We start from the raw sequence: 9,170 nt of genomic DNA on the forward strand, positions 1-9,170 counted from the left end.
GACCAATGAAATGACTGACAAGAAATCGACATTAGCCAATCAGAAGGCAGCTTTCTCGAGCTTTACGACTGGCGACTACGCTTCGAAACATATTTTAAGGTATTCTCGATTATACAAATTAAAACTGACAAGAAGAACATTCTGGAATCGCTTATAGATGGCCTAGATTGTATGGATATTATCATAAGTAGTATAGGTAATGGGGATTCTGGCTCACTTCCACTGGAGCCAGATTTATATACCTATACCACCACTGCAGGGGGAATTTTTTATGTCAAAACGCTGATGCGATTCAACGATCGGTATGAGACTAAGTCAAATTGGCTCTAGCTCACCACTTCCTGGACCCAATCATTTATACCACAGAGGGAATTTTTAGTACAAAAACGATGATGAGACTAAACTAAATGGTAATGAAAATATTCTCTATTATTTTTATTCATACGTATACCATTATTTTGAACGAAGTGATATTCAACATTTTTACTAAGTTCTTCGTTCATTTTTCTAGGAGACCAGACTATATACTCTTCTTGGTAATTGGAAAGAAACAATTGTAACTTCTTTCCGCTTGTATACATTATCTTGTAAGTGTAAAGCGTATAACTTGCCATCAGTACCAGGTTTACCGAATCCTTCTGTGTCTCCAAGATCGGAAAGCGCAATTGTATTACATTGTCTGAGTGTTCCAGGGCCTGATGCATCAACCATTATTTATAATATGGAGTGTTACACTTAAGTATCCTATATGTACAGGTTGATGTTTTACATCTAATACAGAAATTTTGAGATCTGAAATAATATCACGCTTTAATTTTTTATATTGTAATGTTGAGAAAGATTCCGTTCTACAGCTATTGTATTTTTCATCTTTGAATGGAACAGCTCTCAGCAGAGTAGAAGAACTTTCTAGTTGAATATTATCCGTTGTACTTGATCAAGATGGATGCACAACTCTTTATAGGGAACTAAATTGGACAATTTATCTCCATGCCGTGGTGTGTTGGGATCTATTATTATTCCTCCAATGTGGCTTACAAATCCAAGTGTTTCTACTAAGTTCTTTTCAAGAAATATTTGCTTTTCTCCAGCGCTTAAAATCAGCATCCAATTCGACTCATTTTGGGTGAGACTAGCTCCCAAAGTCTTAAGAATTTCATGATTGAGTGAGCATATGCTGTAATACCCATCAGATGTAACAATGCGAGTGTTATCCCCATCATCTTAGCTAATTAGTACTAACTCATTATTATATCTCAAAGTATTTATATTAGTCCACTGCGGGTAATACGTTACATAGCATAGAGTGACTTCAAGTTGACCAGCTGAGTTATCGATGGTATGAAGCGGTTGAATAGACTGACCATTTGTTACTTCCGGGAGTGTGACATACATATTAAATATACAATGATACTATATCATAACCTGAATATGAAATCGACTAACATTACTAATCAGTCGATTTTAGCAAGTGCCTCTGGTGCTAATTTCCTTGTTGAATTCCCTGATATCTTTGAAAAATGCAGGGTCAGGGCAACTAGCGATAAAATGGTGGACAATTGGTTTCACAATCTGATGCACTTTTGGCAGAACCAGTTAAACTTTGCCATGTTGTGTGCCACAACAGGATGTGGTGTATCTCTTTATGCCCCAGGATTTGAACTAAATAAGTCTGTTTTATCATTTCATGTGTCTTATCAGATCAGATGTATACTTAAGAAATTAGTGCTCCATTACTGCAGGATCGGGCATGGAATTCCACAAATAATCCGTGGAATACGTGGGCATTTGAACGTATTTGTCAGTAATTAAATGTTTCTACGAGTAAAGATTGGCATCTGAGTGGAGTTAACCATGGTCTAGGTATTCCAAATGTGGAGGATGCTATTAATTCACCAGTTGACATACCATCTTCTATAAAACGTTATTCAGATGTATTACAGTACACTCAATCCAAAGTAGACTACGTTTATGCGCGGGACTATACATGTCTCTGAGTAATATGGAACTTAAGATCGGTCAAGTGATCGGTTATAATAATAAAATTGTTATTGCTACCGATAAAAAAAACCAGGTATAAATTCAGATATTAACACCGATTTAAAGCGCAAACAAACACAGGCGAAACGGAAATAGTCAAGCCACAGTCACCACAACCATCTACTGACGCACAACCACAAGTGCCACCACATATTGCGGCTAAAAATCAACAACATATCGATGAAGAAACAGCGCTTATGGTAGATGGAGTCGCGGCTCGTTTACTCATGATTTGGATAAATAGTTCTTAATGAACTGATTTGGATAAATAGTCTTTAGCGGATACGTACAACAACCCTGCAATTGCTACGATCAGTGCCCACAACTTTTGACTAAGCCAAGTGGTGGTCTTAGCTTATAAATTCAAGAGCCAGGAAACTATACTCCCTATTATACCGGGAAGTGCAGACGCGGTTTTGCCAGCGAGCTTTCCCAGCCTAATGCTTTAAAATGCTTTTTTATCCAGTCTTTTACATCATTTTTATCACTAGGTGGTGTGCCACCTGTTAACGCGAGAGTCAAAGTCGATATGATAAATCCCAACGCGGTTAAAATACTGGCAATGGTTATCCCCTGTTCTCTGAACAATGTTTTAATTTTATCGGTCAGTGTAGTGTCATCTTTGAGGACTTGATAGTTTCTCGAATTCGACTGATTTGTGAAGGAAGCAGCTTCAAGGCGGGCCGACCTTTCGTCTTCTAAGTTACGCAATCTTTCAGCAATGCGGCGCCTACTGAATTCAGCAATGCCTGTTCAAGTTTTGTTTTCTCATAAGCTATATGCTTGTCGAGTTTCCAGATAGATTGGCTATATTATTGATGAGTTCTCCCCGCATTGTTTGCATTGCCTTGTCAAGGCCTCGTCATTCCCTAATACTGAACTCCAAGGATGGTACCTGTAACGTGGAATTATCGTAGTAGGTATTCAAGATTTCTCTGAGTCCGTCCGAGGCCACCTTAGAGCTTTCTTCCAAATTATCTATCTTACTGAGTTCAGTACGCACAGTCCGAAGAACCTTTGTAGTCTTCACAGAAAGTTTTTCTCATGAGTAGTCTACAAAACCTAATTCATCACGAACAAAGTTGATGCCGTGTTTACTGGCTATTGTAGACAAAGCTAGGGGCTTACGAGTACAAGAATTCATATGATCAATATCCGGAGAGCCACTCAGTTGCAATATTCCTTTACTATCTATCGTAAACTTTGAATAGTCACGACCAATTGGGCTAACATATTTTTTATCATCTTTTAAGGCATCGTAATAATCATTAACAGCTGGTTTCAAAAGTTCAGCGTTAAGATTCATAAAGCTGGTTTCATCAGTACCCTCTTCGATTGTACTAGGGTTATCAAAGTCATCTAGATTAAAATCATCCATTTTTATATTAAACATAAGGTTACATAATTTCAATATAACAATGTCTTCGCAATACGCACGCAAGTTAAACCCACAACGTAGACTTCGGGATCCATTAGGGGTCAAAGCAATTCGTCAAGTCTGTAACTATAACTAATAACCCTAGTACCATCGATCAGAATCAAACGCTTCTGCTTCGCTTTCCTAATCTCGGCGCACACGATGTGTTAGTTCCAGGAACTGCACGACTATCATTTACAATTAGTTTGAATTCTGCTGACGCTAGCAGAGAGCTCGTTCAGAACATAGGTTGTGCGATTGTTAAGAAAATCGCTTTTAAAATAAGCGGTAATGAAGTTTTGAGTATTGATGACAGCTATGTATATTTCTGTTACATGGATCTCTGTAGAACGGCTAAAGAATGGGAAAACTTACAGTACCAAGCTATTTGTAATCAGAACACATTGAGACTGCGTGTAGGTGCTGATAGTGGTGATAATACCGTTGTAGAAGATAAGGCTGTTGCTGATGCATTAGGTAACTGATTCTATATTCTGCTAGACTTTGAATTACTAGATAGTCACATGCCCTTTTATCAAGCATCCCTAGGCGATAGGTTAGAATACGAACTCACTTTTAATGACTACAGCAGAGTAATCAAAGCTACTGAAGATCCTTGTAGCTATTCTATTGGCAATATCTCACTGGATTATGATATCCTGAATTAGCCAGACAAATTAGTAACCAGTATACCGGAATTTTAGACTTTTTGTACGATCGCGTGCTTCGACATCGAAAGATAACCAGGAACAAATAAGATACGACGTGGAATATCAATCTAAACGTTCCGGCTAGATCGTTGAAGGGTATTTTAATGTTGTTGGAGGACCCTTCTGAAGCATTTGCAAGAAATACCAAGGCGTTCTATAATCCCAAGAATACAAAAGTAGAACTGACTATCGAGGGCGTGCCTAATCAACTGTATAGTCAAGGCATGCGAGCATATCAACAGTGGTATGAGATTAAAAACTCCCTTCTATAAAACGAAGCCCAGAAGTTAACGCGGTCGTGAAAGATCTGTGTCTCGGGGGTGTATTGATGGCTGAATTCCTTACCACGAAGTATGCGCTGTGGCTCGACATGCGAACAACGGACGATGACCAACTACACGGCAGTGGGCGGAGAATAGAAAATGCTAGCGAGGATGTTACTATACAGATAACGAAGAACCAGGAAGCGGCTGGTAAATTAAACATTTGTATGTGATTATGGATGCGCAACTTAATATACAGAATGGACGATTCGTGCAAGCGATCTATTAATAATCTTTTACCTAAAGAACCGTACTGCGCTATCATCTGCGGGCAAACGGGTTGCGGAAAAACAGCTTTTATTCTAGATATTTTACAAAGTCATTATCGAGATGTTTTCATCCATATTATTATTCTGTGCCCGACTATAAACGTTAAAAAAACATACCTATCGAGAGATTGGGTAATTAATGTTCCCGGGGTGTACAGAGTTGATCCGGGCAATCGTTTACAAGATTGTTTATGAGTATGTCACGAAAAATACAAAGGAGAATCAACCCTTTTCATAATAGACGACTGCAGTGCGAGTAAAGAACTCACCAAAAAGAAAGATATGCTTTCATATTTAGCATTCTCCGGAAGACATACTCAGCATAGCGTTTGGGTACTTACTCAAAAATACAACTCTGTCCTGAAAGATCTTAGAGAGCAGACCAAATGGGTAGCCCTGTTTGATTGCAAAGACCGAGATTCATTTCAGGAATGTCTACAAGAAAATGATGTTATTCATACCAAGCCCAAACGAGATAAAGTCAGAAAAATGTTAGCTTCAACGAAGCATTGTAAACTTGTATTAAAAACCGATCAACCAGCTGCTTATGCAATTGCTTAGCAAAAATATAGCAACTGCTAAGCAAAATTATAGCAAAAATATAGCAAATATAGCAACTGCTGAGCAAAATTATAGCAAGTGCTAAGCAAAAATATAGCAACTGCTAAACAAAAATAGCAAAATTATAGCAAAAATATAGCAAATATAGCAAAAAGATAGCAAATATATGACAAATTGAACATTAGCGGTTATTATGTCATAATGTGGCTTGAAATCCTCATTCTTTCGCAACAGTTTATTATTACGGGCTGTATTGGATATGCCATATTTTATTATGTTAGCCTTAAATATCTCCTTAGGTATTACATTATCGAATGCGAAGAACTCATCGAACAAATGCTCAAAGAACCAGATCAACATGCAGAAGAACATACAGATAAATCTTTAGATAAACATAGAGAAAGACTCGCGGCTTTGATAGCCGGTGGAAAATGTTCCCAATATTTGGGGGAAATTTATACCATATTAAAAATTGATCAGCTATGTTACAACTATACACAGTCGTAGCTAGTATGTTTCTTCCTATCCCAGCAGAACATCGCCCGTATTTATGCGAATCTCTCGAGACCCTTTCATTGAACACGCTATAAGGGCAGTAAGCTGTGAGTTTTATCATGGATACAGGATGTTCTTAGCGCCAGTGACCACCGGCTAGGTATTGTCAATTTAAACATACGTGCCCACTTAATAATAATGGAGACACCACAGATTGTGGAGATGCAACAACAGGTGAACGAGGAAATAACCCCGATTGCACAATCACATAAGATTGTACCACAAGTGAATGAGGAAATAACCATGATTGCACAATCACAACAAGTGAATGAGGAAATACCAGTGATTGCGAAATCACAAGCCAGACAAAGAATCCTTTGAAAATCGCCGCTGGTGAAAAGGGTGCGTTAGCGAGGAAGGCTAGAAAACTTATGCATAATTCAAATATTGAACATAGTCGTCTGATTAAAACTTGGGCTCCCTATGCTCCCTAGGAGTTGTTGCTATAGCGGTGGTATGGTTGTTTTATAAGACTGGAGAAGAGAAAACGTCACCCCCGATTACACAACAACAAGTTCAATTAGAGGTTAGCCTCCATATAATGTTATAATGACTACTCCAGTTACAGACAGTAAAATGTTGGTAAACGCAAAGTATCATTCAGCGGTGGTCAGTGGCTTGGCCATTGGCTATGTCCGTATAGCTAAAATGATTACTAAAGCCACACCACCCAAGCTAGATTTAAATGGTTATGATATCGGTATGATCATTCTTGATATTGGATTGGCTATGGCTACAAAAGATATGCTCATCAAACAAGGACTTATCCCAGAAGACATAATGAAGTAATTAAACATTTGAATATTTTATATTATTGAACATTTGAATATGGCAACAATTGCGATGATGGTCGGTGGAGCTATTGTTAATGCTCTAGCTTTTTCGGGGAGTAATTATTTATTTTCTACTCTGAGGGAATCAAATGCTAAAGAAGTTGAAGAAGAGCGTAAACGACATAATAAAGCATTAGAACAACTCGAAGCAGCCCAGTCACAATGGACCAGAAATAGGATATTAAGATTAGATCTTATTAATGAAGAACTATGTAAGCAAGGACATTCAATTCAAATGTTTAAAGGATGTTGAATCTGCCATGCACAAATACTTTCTTGTTTATGGGAAAAAACTTGACCCAATACACAGACCAACAATAAGTCAGTTTTATACACCATCAGAGGAACAAAAAAACAGAGAGATAGCATTTATAATGTTTGGGTTATCAGTCATTGTAATTTTCAGTTATACAATAACTACGCATAAACCATGACCTGTAAACATACTAGTCAGGTTGAGTCTTATCAACCACTATGACCTGTAAACACACTATGTCAGTTATGTCACCCTGACTGCTAATCTATAAATAGCGCTGACTGCTAATCTATAAATAACCCTGTCTGCTAATCTATAAATAACCCTGACTGCTAATCTATAAATAACCCTGACTTCTAATCTATAAATAGCGCTGACTGTTGTCTATTTTTAGCTACACATAAGCTATGAGCTATTACATATCAACTAATCTATAAATAGCGATGACAGCTATGACTCACCAGTGGAGATGTGATTTACCTTTTAGACAAATGATATGATAGATGTATAACCATGAATCTGTGCAAATGGGGAAGCCGATTCACTGTCAGAAGCGATCTGTCGGTGTTAACTGTGGAACCCACTCTTATTACATCAGACAGTTTTTTAAAAATTACGTTTGTTCTGTATGTGGGACTGGGGTCAAAGGTAGTAACTGTTCATGTAAGAGTCACGGTGCTGATAAGGTCAGGAAGCAGATTATTTACGCTAGGAAGAGAGATTACATCAATGAGAGGAATAGGTTGGGGAGAATACGTATTTATATATGAAAAACAACCATTTAGACATTTGAATCATTTTGTATATACCATTAAATCACAATGGTTTTTGTCAGAGAGTTGAAGCCTTTGGCAAAACAACGTGGTCTACATGGATATTCTCGAATGAGAAAAGCTGAATTGATCGATTTACTCAGTTTGGAATACAACAAACCCCAGACTGTTAGAAGGAAAAAAAGCTCAAGCAAAAAACAGTGGGCTGAGAGGTTATTCTCGAATGAGAAAAGCTGAATTGATCACTTTACTAGATAATAATAAATCAGTTGATGTTGATATAAATAAACCCACTGTTGTTGATAATAATGAGTTAAAATTTGTACCCACAGCCGGCGTTGGTAAATATCTAAGAGGTTGTAAGATGGATATTAATTCCAACATGGAAGTTAATGATGTTAAGCCCATCATATTGAGCAAAATTAACGAGGAGTTAGATGATTTACATAGTATAAAATACCAGCTGACGGTTAAAATGTCATTGAGTAAAAGTAACGCAGACGATAGCACTGATTATACCGAACCTTATTTCCAAAGCAATCAAGAAGTTATAACCGAATCTGAGTCTATAAGCTCATCATTAGATACATCAATTCAGAGGATACAAGAAACTTTAGAACGCTGGACTAATAGAGGCTCGGGTTGGGGTGTGGATAAAATCGATAGTATATATTTAGATATAGCAAATTATATGCCCTTCAAAGGTGGATCTTATATAGATTTCCCCCCATATTATAAAAAGAAACAAGCCATAATTAATGTAAAAAATAAATCCGATGACTGTTTCAGAATGATTATAAGATCTGCATTGTTCCCAGTAGACAAACATCTGGATAGGTCTTCTAGCTATCCCCAAAACGATGGACTCAACCTTGATGGTATAGACGAACCTACACCAATCTCACAAATTGATAGGGCGGAAAAGCAATATAATTTAACTATAAATGTTTTCGGACATTCTTCTAAAGGAATCGTTGTACACAGGATAAGCTCCGCTCAGGATAAGCTCCGCTCGAAAAAGATGGTAAATATCATTATACGTGGACAAAGAGTTTAAACAGGCTATTATACGATCAAACAAAACATGCTAGAAAGAAATATTTCTGCGAAAGATGCCTACATTGGTACAGCAGACAGGATCTATTAGAAGCGCATAAAGAAGGCTGCAGAGGTGTTGGACAGAATGCTATCAGGATCAACATGCCTAAAGAGGGAAAAATACAATAAAATTTGAACATTATTGTAATCAAATGCCAGTACCGTATGTAATTTACACCGACTTCGAAGCGCTTATTAAACCTATAGAAAATACTGAAAGCAATACTGGATGTAGTTTTACGTACAAAACTCAAGAACATATTCCTTGTGGGTTTGGATATATAGTTGTAAGGTATGATGGGAAAACAAACACTCCCGTGATTTACAGAGGTCCC

This window comes from Haliotis cracherodii, unplaced genomic scaffold (genome assembly GCF_022045235.1).
Source record: "Haliotis cracherodii isolate W230 unplaced genomic scaffold, xgHalCrac1.p SCAF_6, whole genome shotgun sequence".
NCBI lineage: Eukaryota > Metazoa > Mollusca > Gastropoda > Lepetellida > Haliotidae > Haliotis > Haliotis cracherodii.